Source organism: Pseudorca crassidens, chromosome 6 (genome assembly GCF_039906515.1).
Source record: "Pseudorca crassidens isolate mPseCra1 chromosome 6, mPseCra1.hap1, whole genome shotgun sequence".
Taxonomy (NCBI): Eukaryota; Metazoa; Chordata; class Mammalia; order Artiodactyla; family Delphinidae; genus Pseudorca; species Pseudorca crassidens.
Genome location: NC_090301.1, coordinates 113,855,769 through 113,870,788, shown reverse-complemented (window position 1 = coordinate 113,870,788; position 15,020 = coordinate 113,855,769). Strand labels below are relative to the sequence as shown.

The following is a 15,020-nucleotide window of genomic DNA, read 5'->3' as shown; positions in this document are numbered from 1 at the left end:
AAAAGCTAAAGAAACTCACAGGGCCGCCTTTCACCTAGTTTTGAAAATGACCAGTATTGTAGACACTAAATTCATGCACTGTGGGCTCTGTCCTGGGAGATAGTGTGCAAGACCATCTATCTTCAGGGAAAGCAGGACCCTGCAGTGTTTCCGGGATTGTGGGAAGCTGGGTCCAAAAAACCCTATCTGGATGATGATAGGTTGATTTGAGCTCTAAGACCACCTCTGAAGGAGAAAAAGTACCAAAGGACAGCCTGGATAGAGAAATGTGAAATAAAAAGAGACAGTCCTATTATTTTGGCTTGGTATAAAGAAAGGGCTCTGAGCCTGATTAGAGGCATATCAGCCTCAGGCATTGTAGAAGCTTTACCCCATTTGCCTTCCTCAACTGCTGCTTCCCTCATTTACCAAGTGAACGGTGTTTTATAGCTATGTATTTAAATCTGGGATTTCATTGTGGGTTTGGTTATAGAAGAAGTATGGAATTTAGCTTTAAGTTCATGGCAAGGAGGTGAATTGCTGAGGAGATGGGACACCAGTTTTAAGCAGGGGGAGACGCATGATGTAATGACACCTTGGAAAAAACAACCAGCTCATCCTATGATTGTCATGTGGGATTTATCAGTTGAGTAACAAACACGTGTTTGACTTCCAAACCAACAAAATGCCTTTGGCCTCTACCAAGTTGTAAAACACACACACATAAAGACACACACACACTCTTAGAGAAAGTCAGGATAATTGAGATTAACGATAGACGATAGATAGATAGGTAATAGGGAGGAAGGAAGGAAGAAGGAATGTTTCTTTTAACAGTTTATAAACTATATAACAAATTGAGTCATTTTTGGTCAAATGCCTTTTTTATGTGTAACAGCTAAGAAACCACGAGGTCATCATGTGAAAAGGAAGAGTCTGGCATCACATCTTAAATAGTCATTATCTTCCTTGCATGAATGTAGGGGAAAAGGTTTTCGTATTAGTTTATTTTTGTAAAGCAATCTGCCTCAGCTGATCCTAAGACATCACTTGGATGAACTACACAGAAGCTAAGGAACTGCCAGGGTAGGCCTATATCATTACTATTGCTATTGCAACTCACTCTTTCTTTTGCATAAAGCTTTTCTACTATTTGTTCATTTCCTTCACAATTTTTTGTTTACTGTGTAGGAGCCTGAATAAGATTCCTGGAAGAGTATACTTAGGACCTATTTTCAGATGGCTGTTCTTTTTTTTTCCTCTGAGGTTCCCCAAACTCAAAACATTAATGTTTCTCATTGCATTGCATATGTTTCTCATGTTTTCTTAACTGTTAGTAGCTGATTATGAATGAATGTTATTTCTTCCCTGGAGAATATAAGTAGTTTAGTTTAGATGAATTAAATGATAATCCTTATTTTGATTGGTTAGATTTCAGTTTAGGTGTAGTTTATAAATTTTATTAAATGGATGTTTCAGAGAGCTATGGTTAGCATCTATGACATTTTTAGCCAGAGAAGCACATACATGCTTGAAAGCCTTCTTCATTAATGAACACCTTTTATCAGTAGTTTTAATTTCAGGTTAGAATTTATGATTTATTTGGGTTCTGCTTGTTGGCAACCATTCTATTTATCGTATAAATTTTGCTGTGACATACCAGCATGGCTCTAATATGTGAATGAGACAGAATCCCACCAGTGAGATGTGTTTTCTGATGGCTTTAAATCTGAATTATGGTTTGCTGTCTTGCATTATTTCTAAACTCTAGTCATTCTTCCAAGGTCCGTAAGAGCAGCAATGAGCCCTAAGACCCCAGGGGAAAAGATGCGAGTCCATTTTCTGTAGTAAAAAAGGTATTGTAATAATTTCTGCCCACTGCAGTTTTTTTTTTTTTTTTTTTTTTTTTGCGGTACGCGGGCCTCTCACTGTTGTGGTCTCTCCCGTTGCGGAGCACAGGCTCCGGACGCGCAGGCTCAGCGGCCATGGCTCACGGGCCCAGCCACTCCGCGGCATGTGGGATCTTCCCAGACCAGGGCACGAACCCACGTCCCCTGCATCGGCAGGCAGACTCTCAACCACTGCACCACCAGGGAAGCCCCACTGTAGCTTTTTGATTACAAGAATAAATACAGATAGCTGCTCACTATAGGCCATTTACTCTCTCTGTTCATCCTAGAATATTTAAACATCCCAATATTCCTGGCACCGAGGGGGTTACTGGGACGTGGGACTTTCAGTGTTAAAACTGGTAAAGTTCTGGGTATACCAGGAGAAGTTGATCACCCTAGGTAATTCCAAATTCAGAAAGATCGCAGTCCCTGGTTTGGAGAATTCAGAGGTCTAACTACCATAATGGAAATACGGTGGATATGGAAATACAATTCACTGGCTCCAGGTTTGCCTTAAAAGGACACAGGGGGCTTCCCTGGTGGCGCAGTGGTTGGGGGTCCGCCTGCTGATGCAGGGGACGCGGGTTCGTGCCCCGGTCTGGGAGGATCCCACGTGCCGCGGAGCGGCTGGGCCCGTTAGCCATGGCCGCTGGGCCTGCGCGTCTGGAGCCTGCTGCTCCGCGGCGGGGGAGGCCGCGGCAGTGAGAGGCCCGCATAACGCCACAAAAAAAAAAAAAAAAAAAAAAAAAGGACACCGGGCGACTGTATCCGTTCATGGCCCATAGAGGGTCAGGGCCTCCTCTCAAAAGTGCAACTTTCTTAACTGCTACCATACTTCTAAGGCTTCCTTCTTGGTGTATACTCTGGCCCTACAGACCATATGGGTTGTCTTTACCTCCTTAAGTCTTTAATGGGTTTGCTGAAGATAAAAAATAACATCCTCAGCTATTGACTATTTAAATAAGTGCTTTCTTCTTTTTTATTTTTTAACAGGTTTATTGAAACATAATTCACATACCATACAATTCACTCATTTAAAGAGCACAAATCAGTGGTTTTTAATGTATTCAGAGAATTTTGCAACCATCTCCAGAATCTAAGATCAGAAAATTTTCATCATTCCCAAAGGAAAGATTATACCTATTGGCAGTCACTTCAGATCCCTCTCTCCCTCCAGCCCTTGACAATGACTAATCTGTTTTCTATCTCTATCAATTTGCCTATTCTGGACCTTTCACATAAAGGGACTCATACAATATGTGCTCTTTTGAGCCTGACTTCTTTCAGTGGGCATAGGTCTTCAATGGTCATTTGTATATTAGTATTTCATTCCTATTTATAGCTGAATAATACTCGATGACATGCATACACCACATATTTTTATCCATTCATTCATTGGTGAATATTTTGGTCGTATCCACTTTGGGGCTATTATGAATAATGGTGTTAATGAACATTCACGTAAAAATTTTTGTGTGGACTTATGTTTTTAATTCTTTTGAGTACACAGTAATGAGAAGAATTTCTAGGTCATATCATAACTCTATATTTAAACTTTTGAGGAACTTTCAGACTAATCTCCAAAGTGGTTGCCCCACTTTAAATTCCTACCAGCAGTGTATGAGGGTTCTAATTTCTCCATATCTTCACCAAGAGGATGTTATTTTCTCTATTTTTTATTTTAGGAATCCTAGTGAATGTAAAGTGGTACCTATTACGGTTTTCTTTTTTTAATTATTTATTTATTTTTTGGCTGCATTGGGTCTTCGTTGCTATGCACGAGCTTTCTCTAGTTGTGGAGAGCGGGGACTACTCCTCGTTGCGGTGCGTGGGATTCTCATTGTGGTGGCTTCTCTTGTTGCGGAGCACGGGCTCTAGGCACACAGGCTTCAGCAGTTGTGGCACGTGGGTTCAGTAGTTGTGACTTGCAGGCTTGAGAGCGCAGGCTCAGTAGTTGTGGTGCACAGGCTTAGTTGCTCCGTGGCATGTGGGATCTTCCTGGACCAGGGCTCGAACCCGTGTCTCCTGCATTGGCAGGTGGATTCTTAACCACTGCACCACCAGGGAAGTCCCCCTATTATGGTTTTGATTTGCATCTCCCTGATGCCTAATGATTTTGAGAATCCTTTCACATGCTTATTGGTCATTTGTATATCTTCTTTGGAAAAATGTCAATTCAAGCTGTCTTCTATTTAGCTAAATCAAATCAAACAAAAACAAAACAAAACAAAAAAATAGTACACATAAGGTGAACTGAGTTTTCAGCTGCAGAGTAGATAGACTTTTAGGTCTCCTGAGCATGCACTTTTCTGTCACTTCTCAGAAAAATTAATCTTCTGACAGCAGCATACTTGCCACGGGACTTACGTCTGGCCCAGGTGCTCTACAGTGAGGTGATAAACACGCAAAATCCTTCACCCAGCAACTCCACTCAACTTTTGTGATAGTTTAGATTTAGAGTTCCTGGAGAACTGGTAGGATGCCAGGCGAGCTGGTCCTTAACCCCTCCCTCCTTTGTCAGTCCAAGCGTGCAATTGTTCTTCCAATGGCAAGTCAGCAAGAAACAGTTGGTGAGTTCAGCTACGGGATGGACATTAGAAGACAGGAGAGACTTATTATCCATCATTGCGACGTTACCTGGTTGCATTTGGTGTCGGCAGGAATACGGACAACTGTGTTACCTGAGAGAAGCGATACTTGGACATTCTTGACCATCAGTTCCTATGATTTCGTTGTTCAGCTTAGTTAGAAAGCATTACATAATATTAAGCAAAATAGTCTGGATGTGTAGTAAGAAAGTTTAAAAGTCCTAGAATATTGAGTGGTGGATGAGCCCTATTGGGGAAAACTTTAGGGTGCCTTGAGGTGGCATAAAAGTCCTGGGGCACATTTCAAAGGAAAGAGAGGATGCAGGGAATTGTGTCCACTGTTGATTCTGTCACACACCCAGACTGCAGACCAATAGAGATCTTGTCAGATGATCCTTACCATTCCCGTCTAGCTCAGAAAAAGGTAGATTAGAAAGAACTGCTTTTAGAGGGCAGGGAGATTGTGGAATCGATTCATCAGTAGTACACAAAGGCTTCATTTGGGGCCCATCAATCCAGGAATCCCTCAGTTTGTAGCAGTCTGAAGGTTAGCAGATAACAGTCTTCTAAGAATTTCCCCTGGAGCTGGAAAAAGACAGCCTGAGCCTTGGGGCAGCTAATCAACCTCCTGGAAGAGATGGCTGGCTTTTCAATTCATCAGTATTTGTTTTCTTGCTCTTACATACAGAATTCAAGAGTGTAACCTGAATATGTAAAACTTTTTAACTGTAACAACAAAGGTAACACTTGGTTGAAAGGTTAAAAGATTCTAAATGTCTCTTGTCTTCCTAGGAATTCTTATCTACTTTGCTTTCCATTTCTCTGTTGATTTTTTTGAAACCCTGAAAGAAAAGTCACCTGCATACCCAACAGTAGGATATTATTTTTATCCCATAGGGTGAATTAATGACAAATAGAACACCAGGACCTAAAATATGGGGTCTCATCCCTTTTTGAATGCCAATTCACAGTGTTTCTCCTTGTTTGCTGCCCCAAACAAAATTTTATCTCTTCTGTTTTCTCTTTTTTCCAGTTTGGACAATGTTTACTCTGTTAGCTATAATTCTATGATTTGAAGAAGAAATAAAGTTGTGGGCAATAAAAATATCTGAGTTATATGATACTGTAATCTTCTGTAATGATTCTTTTAGCATTATTACATAATACTTTAGATTAATGATCTATAATAAAATTTTTAAATGAAGAGGACCTTTATTCCAAAAATCTATCAATTGTATTAATTTAAAATTAATGGATGCTCATTAAATTATTTTTTTTAATTTACTGAGCACCTAATGTGTGCCAGGTATTTTTCTAACTGTTGGAGATAAAACAGTAAAAACAAAGGCCAACAATCTGAATAGGACCATATCTATTAAAGAAATTGAATCAATAATTAATAATTTTCAAATCACAAAGCACCAGGCCCAAATGGGCTCACTGCAAATTCTACCGAATATTTAAGGAAAAAATCATACAGTTCTCTACAATCTCTTTCAGAAAATTGAGGCAGAGGAAACACTTTCAAACTCACTCTATGAGGCCAGCATTACCCTAATACCAAAACCAGACAAAGACATTACAAGAAAACTACTGTTAAATGGAATATGTATATACGGAATGGAATATTTATAAATGGAATATTTCCTGCCATATCAATAAACAAATGATGTCACAGTCATCAATGATTGCAGCCCTCCAACGTGAGGCGGTGAGCCCTGAGGAAACTCAGGGCTGAAAAGAATACCTGCCATCTAGCAGCCATCAGACTGCAGCCACTCCCTGCGGTGAGCCCTGAGGAAACTCAGGATGTGAAAATACAGGCCCCAGATAGCTGAGGTGCATAGCAAAGGAATGATTTCAGTGAGCCCAGACTCTTGCATCTTCCCATACACAGAAAAGTGCTAAATTCATTAACTTGAGATATCTGGTTTTCTTTATTTAACAATAATCTTTTGATATTACCTGCTGTCTGTTGCAGAACTCCTATATATCCTGGCTCCTCCCCTCGCCTCTTTGGAGCAGTTTCTCAGAGTTATCTGAAACACTGTCTCCCGGGCTGCAGTCCTCATTTTGCCCCAAGTAAAACTTAACTTGAAACTCTCATGTTGTGCATTTTTTTAAGTCAACACTACAGACCAATATCTCTCATGATCATAAAAGCAAAAATCTACAAAAATATTTGAAAATCCCATCCAACAAGGTATAAAAAAATAATGCAACACAATCAAGTGGGATTCATTCTAAATAAGCAAGACTGATTCAACATTCAAAAATCAATGACATGCTGAGGAAGGTGTGGAGAAAAGGGAACCCTCCTACACTGTTGGTGGGAATGCAAATTAGTGCAGGCTCTATGTAAAACAACACGCAAATTCCTTAAAAAAATAAAAATAGCATATGATCCAGCAGTCCCAACTTCTGGGCATATATCTGGAGGATGAAAACTCTAATTTGAAAAGATACGTGCACCCCAGTGTTCATAGCACCACTATTTACAACAGCCAAGACATGGAAGCAACCAAAGTGACCATCAGCAGATGACTGGCTTAAGATGTGGTGCCACAACTAAGAGTCCGCATGCTGAAACTAAGAGTCCGCATGCTGCAACTAATAGTCTGCATGCCACAGCTAAGAGTCCACATGCTGCAACGAAGATCCTGCCTGCCGCAACTAAGACCCAGCACAGCCAAAATAAATAAATAAATGAATATTAAACAAAAAACAAAAAACTCTCAACAGTTCAGGAATAGAGGGGAAGTTCCTCAACTTGATAAAGAACATGGGCAAAAACCCTACAGCTGGGACTTCCCTGGTGGTTCAGTGGTTAAGAATCTGCCTTCCATTGCAGGGGATGCGGGTTCAATCCCTGGTCGGGGAGCTAAGATCCCACATGCCATGGAGCAACCAAGTCCACATGCTGTAGAGCCCACACACCACAACTAGAGAGCCCACGTGCTGCAACTACTGAGCCCGCGCGCTCTGGAGCCCATGCACCACAACTAAGACCCAATGCGGCCAAATAAATATTTTTTTAAAAAGCAACCTACAACTTACATCATACTTAATAGTGAGAAACTAGACATTTTCTCTCTAAGATCATAAATGAGACAAAGGTGTCCCTGCTCATCAATGCTTTCATGTTACTGAAAGTCCTAACTAAAGCAATAAGACAAGAAAACAAAAGAAAAAGCATAAGAATGGGAGAGAGAAATAAAACTGTCCTTGTTCACAAATTACATCATCATCTACGTAGAAAATCTGAAAGGATCAACAAAAAACCTTCTGGAACTAATGAGCAATTATAGCAAGGTCACAGGACACAAGGTTAATACATGATATACAAAGTCAATCACTTTCCTATATACCAGCAATGAACAAGAATTTAAAATTAAAAATACATTATTATTTACATTAGCACCACTCAAAATGAAGTACTTAGATATAAATCCAACAAAATATGTCCAAGAGCTAAATGAAGAAAACTGAAAAACTCTGATGAATAAAATCAAGGAAGGACTAAATAAATGGAACAATGTTCTATGTTCATGGATAGGAAGACTCAATATTGTCAAGATGTTAGTTCTTCCCAACTTGACCTATAGGTTTGATGCCAAAAGCTTGGCCTCTCTGCACCAGTGCTGAATCGAATCTCAGAGATAGAGTTCCGGGTGAAGTAGAAAAGAATGGCTCCTCCCCTCCTGTTTCACAAAATCTAGTCAACTGATCTTTGACAAACAAGCAAAGGCAATATGATGGGGAAAAGGTAGTATTTTCAATAAATGGACATGCACATCCAAAAAAATAAATCTAGACACAAACTTTACACCTTTTAGAAAAATTAACTAAAAAGAGATTACATAGCTAAATGTAAAATGCAAAACTATAAACCTCTAGAAGATAACATAGGAGAAAAATCTAGATGGCCCTGGGGATAACAATGACTTTTTAGATACAACACCAAAGGTATGATCCATGAAAGAAATCACTGATAAGCTGGACTTCTTTACAATTAAAAATTCTTCTCTGTGAAAGACACTGTCAAGAGAATTAGAAAGGCAAGCCACAAACTGGGAGAGAATATTTGTAAGAGTCACATCTGATAAAGGACAAAATATACAGACTGTCATACAGAGTGAAATAAGTGAGAAAGAGAAAAACAAATATTGTATATTAACACATGTATGTGAAATCTAGAAAAATGGTAAAGATGATCTTATGTGCAAAGCAGAAATAGAGACACAGACTTAGAGAACAAACGTATGGATACCAAGGGGAAAGGGGGGATGGGATGAACAGGAAGTAAAATCTATTAAAAACAAAAGCCAAAGCCTTGTCTTTGTGAAGCTGTCAGGAACTCAGCTGAGCTGGGAGAGAAAGCAAGCTGTCCTAGTAGCTGTTTAAAACAAGCTGAAAATCAGAGTTAAACCTTTAATCACTTCTTGTGATGGAATAAGCAAGAGTCTAAAACTGGAGAAAGTGCAGACTCCTTCCTCTTTTATTTCTCCCACGAAATGGTATGCCAGTGGGGGTCAGGTGGATCAGTGTAGATGTGGAGGTCTCCTGCAGTCTTATGGAAAAGTGGGGAGGATGGTGAAGTGAGGTAGGGGGCGCTGGGGTTAAGAGTGGAAAAGTAGCTGGTACCGAGTCTGAGCGAAGAAAGAGTATTCAGGGCTTTCCCCTCTTCCCCATAAGGAGGTCACAGCAGAGGTGCCTGCATATCTCTGCCCAAGGCCTTAGATAAAGATATCTAGGAATGAAGACCCCAGAGCTAGGAGCGAAAGAGCATGACTTACCGGGGGCTCTGCGTCCTTGAGACTGTGTGGGGAAGGGCAGCTTCCCCCGACTCCTTTCCCCCACCCCGTGAGGCCTCCTGGCTTAAAGCATTTGTAATTACCTATGGTCAGGCCTGAAAAGTCACACATAAGTTTTTAATCAGGAGCTGGACTCCTCACTAACATTGTAGACCATAAATAGAATAAACAAGTAAAATATATGGCTATATTAGATAGTGATAAGTGCTGACCAAAAAATTAAATAAATAAAGCAGGGAGGCAGATAGGGAGTAAATGAGAATTTGCAGGTAAGTGTGTGATAGCAATTTCATTTACTTTTTTAAATTAATTTTGATGGGAGTATAGTTGATTTACTATGTTGTGTTAGTTTCTGCTGTACAGCAAAGTGAATGTTATACATGTACATATATCTACTCTTTTTTAGATTCTCTTCCCATATAGGTCATGACAGAGTACTGAGTAGAGCTCCCTGTGCTATAGAGCAGGTTCTTATTAGTTCTCTATTTTATATATAGTAGTGTGTGTATGTCAATTCCAATCTCCCAATTCATCCCTCCCCCCGCCATATAGCAATTTTAGACAAAGGAAGATAAACGAGGCCTCCCTGAAAAGATGGCATTTGGTGAAAGACTTTAGGAATTGAACCTTGCAGGTACCTGGGAGAAGAGTGGGTCTTGCAGAGGGACCAAGAAGTACAACTTGCCTGAGGTGGCAGCTTATGTGTTGTGTTGGAGGATGCCCACTTGTCTGCAGGGAGAGCAGTAGGAGATGGGGTCATGGTACCTAGAGCTAATGAGGGGTCCAGTCCTGCAGCGCCTGGTAGCCTCTGTAAGGATTTGGATTTTTTTTCTCTGAGTGGAACGAGAAGCCACTGGGGATTTTGAACAGAGGAATGACATGATCTGACCCTCTTGAGGATAGATTCAGGAGGAGAGGAGGGGACATTAAGGGCAGAAGTAGGGAAACCCATTAGGAGGCTACTATAATAATTTAGGAAGGAGATGGCGTTCACTTGGACCAGGATGGTGAACTGGAAAAAAGGAGAAATGGTTGGATTTTGTATTTATTTTTAACACAATGCTCCACTTTATCAATTCTAAACACACCATTTTTCCTTCACACTTTGACATATCTGAAATCAGAATGCAGCTTCTATTGGGGTGGCATATTATGACTGCTATCAGCCGCGTGGCAGTCATGATGTCATTGTTAGCTAAAACCCCTCCAGTGATACCACCTGGTAATTGCCAAAATCAATGCACAGATACGGGTATGTTGTGACAAATTCTGATTTTAAGTAAGGAAATTTTGAAGTTTAATATATTTGCTCAGAAACACATCATAAACGTGGCTTCTCTACATAACAATACCTTTGTGGTCCTCATCCATTTGCACCTGGACATTAATTGTGTCCACATTTCTCCAGGCTTCCAGTCTGTGGCCTCCAATAAGCATAGCTGGCTGGTGCCAGAGTTAACTTCCTAAAAATCAAAGTTAACCATGTTGCTCGGTGCATATAAGTTTCTGATGCTGTGATGGCTACAGAATCCATTCCAAACTCTTCAGCTTCACACAAGACCCTCATAATCTGCTTCTCACCTAGTTTTTCCAGGCTTATATCTCACACTCCCTAACTGGTACTTTCTACTTAAGCTATGCTAAACTCTCAGTTTTCAGTGTGGTCAGAACGTTGTCCTAGCTGCACCCCTTTACTCCTGTTTCCTCTGCCTTTCTTCTAACAGCTGCTCATCCTACAAACTCATATGTCACCTCCTTTTCAAAACCTTTTTGACCCTCCAAGCAAACTTAATTATTCATCTTCTCACAAAACACGCTGCATTAAAATGCAGGTCATCTGTTTACTCGTTTATCTCCTTCAGGAGGCTATGAGTTGAGCACCTCATTCATTTTTACCACACAAAATTCCCTGAACATAGTAATATACTTGGCGTGGAACAGGTATGCAATATTTGTTTGAGTCTATTTTTATTACGTTGGATTTGATGAACCAAGGTTCCCTTTTCTGCAAAATGTAGATAGTACTAGAACCTACCGCATAAAGGTGTTTTAGGAGTTTTGAAGTTTACGTAAGATAATACATAGAGTACAAAGAGCAGTGCTTGGTACGTAAGTCCTCAATAAATGCTTGCTCTTTTAAAATTTTATACTGCAGGGACTTCCCTGGCAGTCCAGTGATTAAGCCTCCTTGCTTCCACTGCAGGGGGCACGGGTTCCATCCCTGGTGGGGGAACTAAAGTATTGCATGCCGCACGGTGTGGCCAAAAAGAAAAAATTGTATTGCAATGTGAATAATGTTACTATTACACTTTAAATCATCATAATGTATTTTTAATCTCACCTGAAAATTGTAACATCTATTTTTAAGTCTGAGAATGGGATCTGTCGCATCACAGAAACTTCTGGTGTGTTCAACAAGAAAGAAAAGCAGTGAAAAGAGGAAGTAACCCCATTCTATTTCTCTCTTGGTGACCAAGTGCTGCGATCTACGATTATTTAAAGATTCTAAATATAGAGTGCTGATGACCCAAAAGCTCTTCTCAAATTTCATTTTTTCTAATAGCTTCTGAAAAAATACTCCCAGGAGTATCAAGACTTAGTGTCAAGTTAGGTAGTTTATGCAATTTACAGTAGTGTATTACATTTTATCACGTTGACTTTATCTCACAGGAGTCTATTCATGTCCAGTCTGCTTTGGTCATGCGAAATGCATTATCCAATTACTTATTTAGTCTCTTTGCTAATGTAATTCATTTGGTTAAATCACTAGAACTGACGTCGTTGGGTCTCTGTTAATTCTGACTAAAATGCATGACCCTGATCAGTACTTTCATGTGTACTTCCTTCTATGACTTAGGGATTTTCCTGTTGCTGAATTGACACTGATGAATTTTAATACAAGATTATGAAATTCCCCTAAGGCTTTTAAATAAAACTCCTCAATAAATTCATCTTGACTGGTGCTCTATTGTTCTTGGTGCTTACAGAGGCTTCCCCTTCACTCCTTTTTTTTAATATTTATTTATTTTTATTGTTTATTTTGGCCGCGCCGGGTATTAGTCGTGGCACGCAGGCTCTTAGTTGTGGCATGCATGCTGGGATCTAGTTCCCTGACCAGGGATCGAACCCAGGCCCCCTGCATTGGGAGCACGTAGTCTTACCCACTGGACCACCAAGAAAGTCCCTCCCCCTTTGCTGTTTTTCTTGTTTGGGATCCTGAGAAACTGCAGAGTTTATTGGGTGTGTGAGAGTCTGTAACATGTATAATTTTCCAATTAACATGATCAACATGAGATGTAAAGTATACTTGGGGAACCTGTGTCTAATCTCCCCCTTCCTCCTGCTCCTTACTGATGGCTTTGATTCATGCTTCATGAGAAATAGAAGTGAATAGGCAGTCTCTCATCTTCCTTCCACTGTGTCTCTGCAGCCTCTTGAATCAGGACCCACTGTCTTTCATCTGCTACTGTGGGAAGAAACAGCCCTGCTCCTAGCTAAGGCCAACCCTTCCCTTGTGCTGTGGACCTCATGCCCTTTTACCTCCTCAAAGACTTTACTTCTACAAATAGACCCCCCTTTCCAGCATCTTCAATTTCCCTCTCTCTAGGGGGCTGTTTGCATCAGCTAGCAAACCTGCTCTTCACCTCCCATTCCTGTCTTCTAGCTGCTGCCCCGTTTTCCTGCTCCCTCCCAGCAAAACTTCTCAAATAAATGGCTTTCCCACTACATCACGTATTTTCTTTCCTCAATCCATTTCAATTAGACCTTTGTCCTCCCCACTACATGGCAAACTTCTCCTAAGATTCATCAGTGACCTCCATGTTACCAAATGCCATGGTCACTTTTTGCCTTTATCTTTCATAACAGCTCAGTGGTATTTCTCCCAAGTGACCACACTCTGCTTGAAACTATTTTCTTGGCTTCTGTGATAGCCCACTCCCCTGATTTTCTTCTTATACCACTGCCTAGTGACTATAGACTTGTAACTCTGACGTGTACATATCCAGATCTAACCTTCCGCAGCATCCCAACCTGTGTATCTAGATACAATTTGACATCGACACTAGGAGGTCTAATGAGCATCTCATACCTGTTTATTATGATCACATTTCCACGCAAATAAATATACATTTAGAATCCTTCTGCTGTTCACTCTGCCCCGTACTCTCTTCCCTCATCCTTTCCCTTTATTTCCTGCCCCTTCTCCTAAACCAGCCCTTAGTAGTTTAGATCCCTTGGTGATTCCATAGCACCCAGTAGTTTTCCTTTGTAGTAATTAGCACACTTATACTCAGTTAGTCAAAAGTATGATTATCTGTTTAATGTCAGCCTTGCCCCTTTAGCCTTTAAGATTTCTGAGGCCAGAGATTTTCTGTGTTGTTCACTATCTCCTTAGGGCTCAACTCAGTGTCTTGCATATATTAGGACCACAATAAATATACTTATTTCTTATCTTTGTACATCTAGGTTGTTTCCTGTTTTTCACCATTACAGGCAATTCTACAATAAACTTTCATATAGCTAAATCTTTGACACGTCTTTACTCATGTGCTTAGAAAAATCCCCAGAAATAGAATCACTGGTGTTATAATGAGAAGCACATTTTCAAGGCTTTTGTTAAGTGTGATAGTCTGCAAAATGACCATCATTACCTTCTCCCCTCCCTGTACAAGCAAGCCACTCATCCATCAAAAAGTGGCATCTTTAAAGAACAGATTTGTGTTGACAAGGGAGAGGGGGGATGGGGGAGGGATGAAGTGGGAAGTTGCGGTTAGCAGCTGCAAACTATTACATATAGAATGGATAAACAACAAGGTCCTACTGTATCGCATAGGGAGCTATAGTCAATATCCTGTGATAAACCATAATGGAATAGAATATAAAAAAGAACGTATGTATATGTATAACTGAATCACTTTGCTGTATAGCAGAAATTAACGCAACATTGTAGATCAACTGTACTTCAAAAAAAAAAAATTTTTTTTAAAGTGATGTCTCCTTTCCTTATCCTTGAATGACTCGCTTTGTCCTTCAGAATGTGGTGAAAGTAGGATTGCCAGATAAAATACAAGATGCCCAGTAAAATCAGAATGTCAAATAAACAGAAAAATGGGACATACTTATGCTAAAAAAAATTTGTGATTTATCTGACATTCAAATTTAACTGGGCAACCTATACTTTTATTGACATATAGCTGATTTACAATATTATATTAGTTTCAGGTGTGTAGCATAGTGATTCAGTATTTTTGCAGATTATACTCAATTATAAGGTATTAAAAAAATGGCTATAATTCCCTGTGCTATACAATATATTCTTGTCGCTTATCTATTTTATACATAGTAGTTTATATATGCTAATCCCATATCCCTAATTTGTCCCTCTCCTTCTCCCTCTCACCTTTGGTAACCACAAGTTTGTTTTCTATATTTATGAGTCTGTTTCTGTTTTTCCCATGCATTAATCTGTATTATTTTTTAGATTCCACATATAAGTGATATCCTATAGTATTTGTCTTTCTCTGTCTGATTTATTCCACATTGCTGCAAATGGCAGAATTTCATTCTTTTTATGGCTAATATTCATATATATATATATATATGTGCGTGTGTGTGTGTGTGTGTATGATGTGGTATATATACCACATCTTCTTAATCCATTTTTCTGTTGATGGACACTTGGGTTGCATCCATATCTTAGCTATTATAAATAGTGTTGCTATGAACATTGGGGTGCACGTATATGT

At 39.9% G+C, this 15,020-nt stretch overlaps 1 protein-coding gene across 6 annotated transcripts in view; it reads left to right on the top strand.

Annotated features, from left to right (window-relative positions):
* Window positions 1-15,020, top strand: part of SLC35F5 (solute carrier family 35 member F5) — a 182,371-nt gene that overhangs the window by 70,169 nt on the left and 97,182 nt on the right. For 2 of the 6 annotated variants that reach the window (XM_067742138.1, XM_067742141.1), the window contains exon 1: window positions 918-1,065. The exons of the other annotated variants lie outside the window; for them this stretch is intronic. The gene's annotated coding sequence lies outside the window, so the exon portion shown is untranslated. Of the gene's footprint in view, window positions 1-917; window positions 1,066-15,020 lie in introns of those variants that run through there. 6 annotated transcript variants of the gene reach the window in all.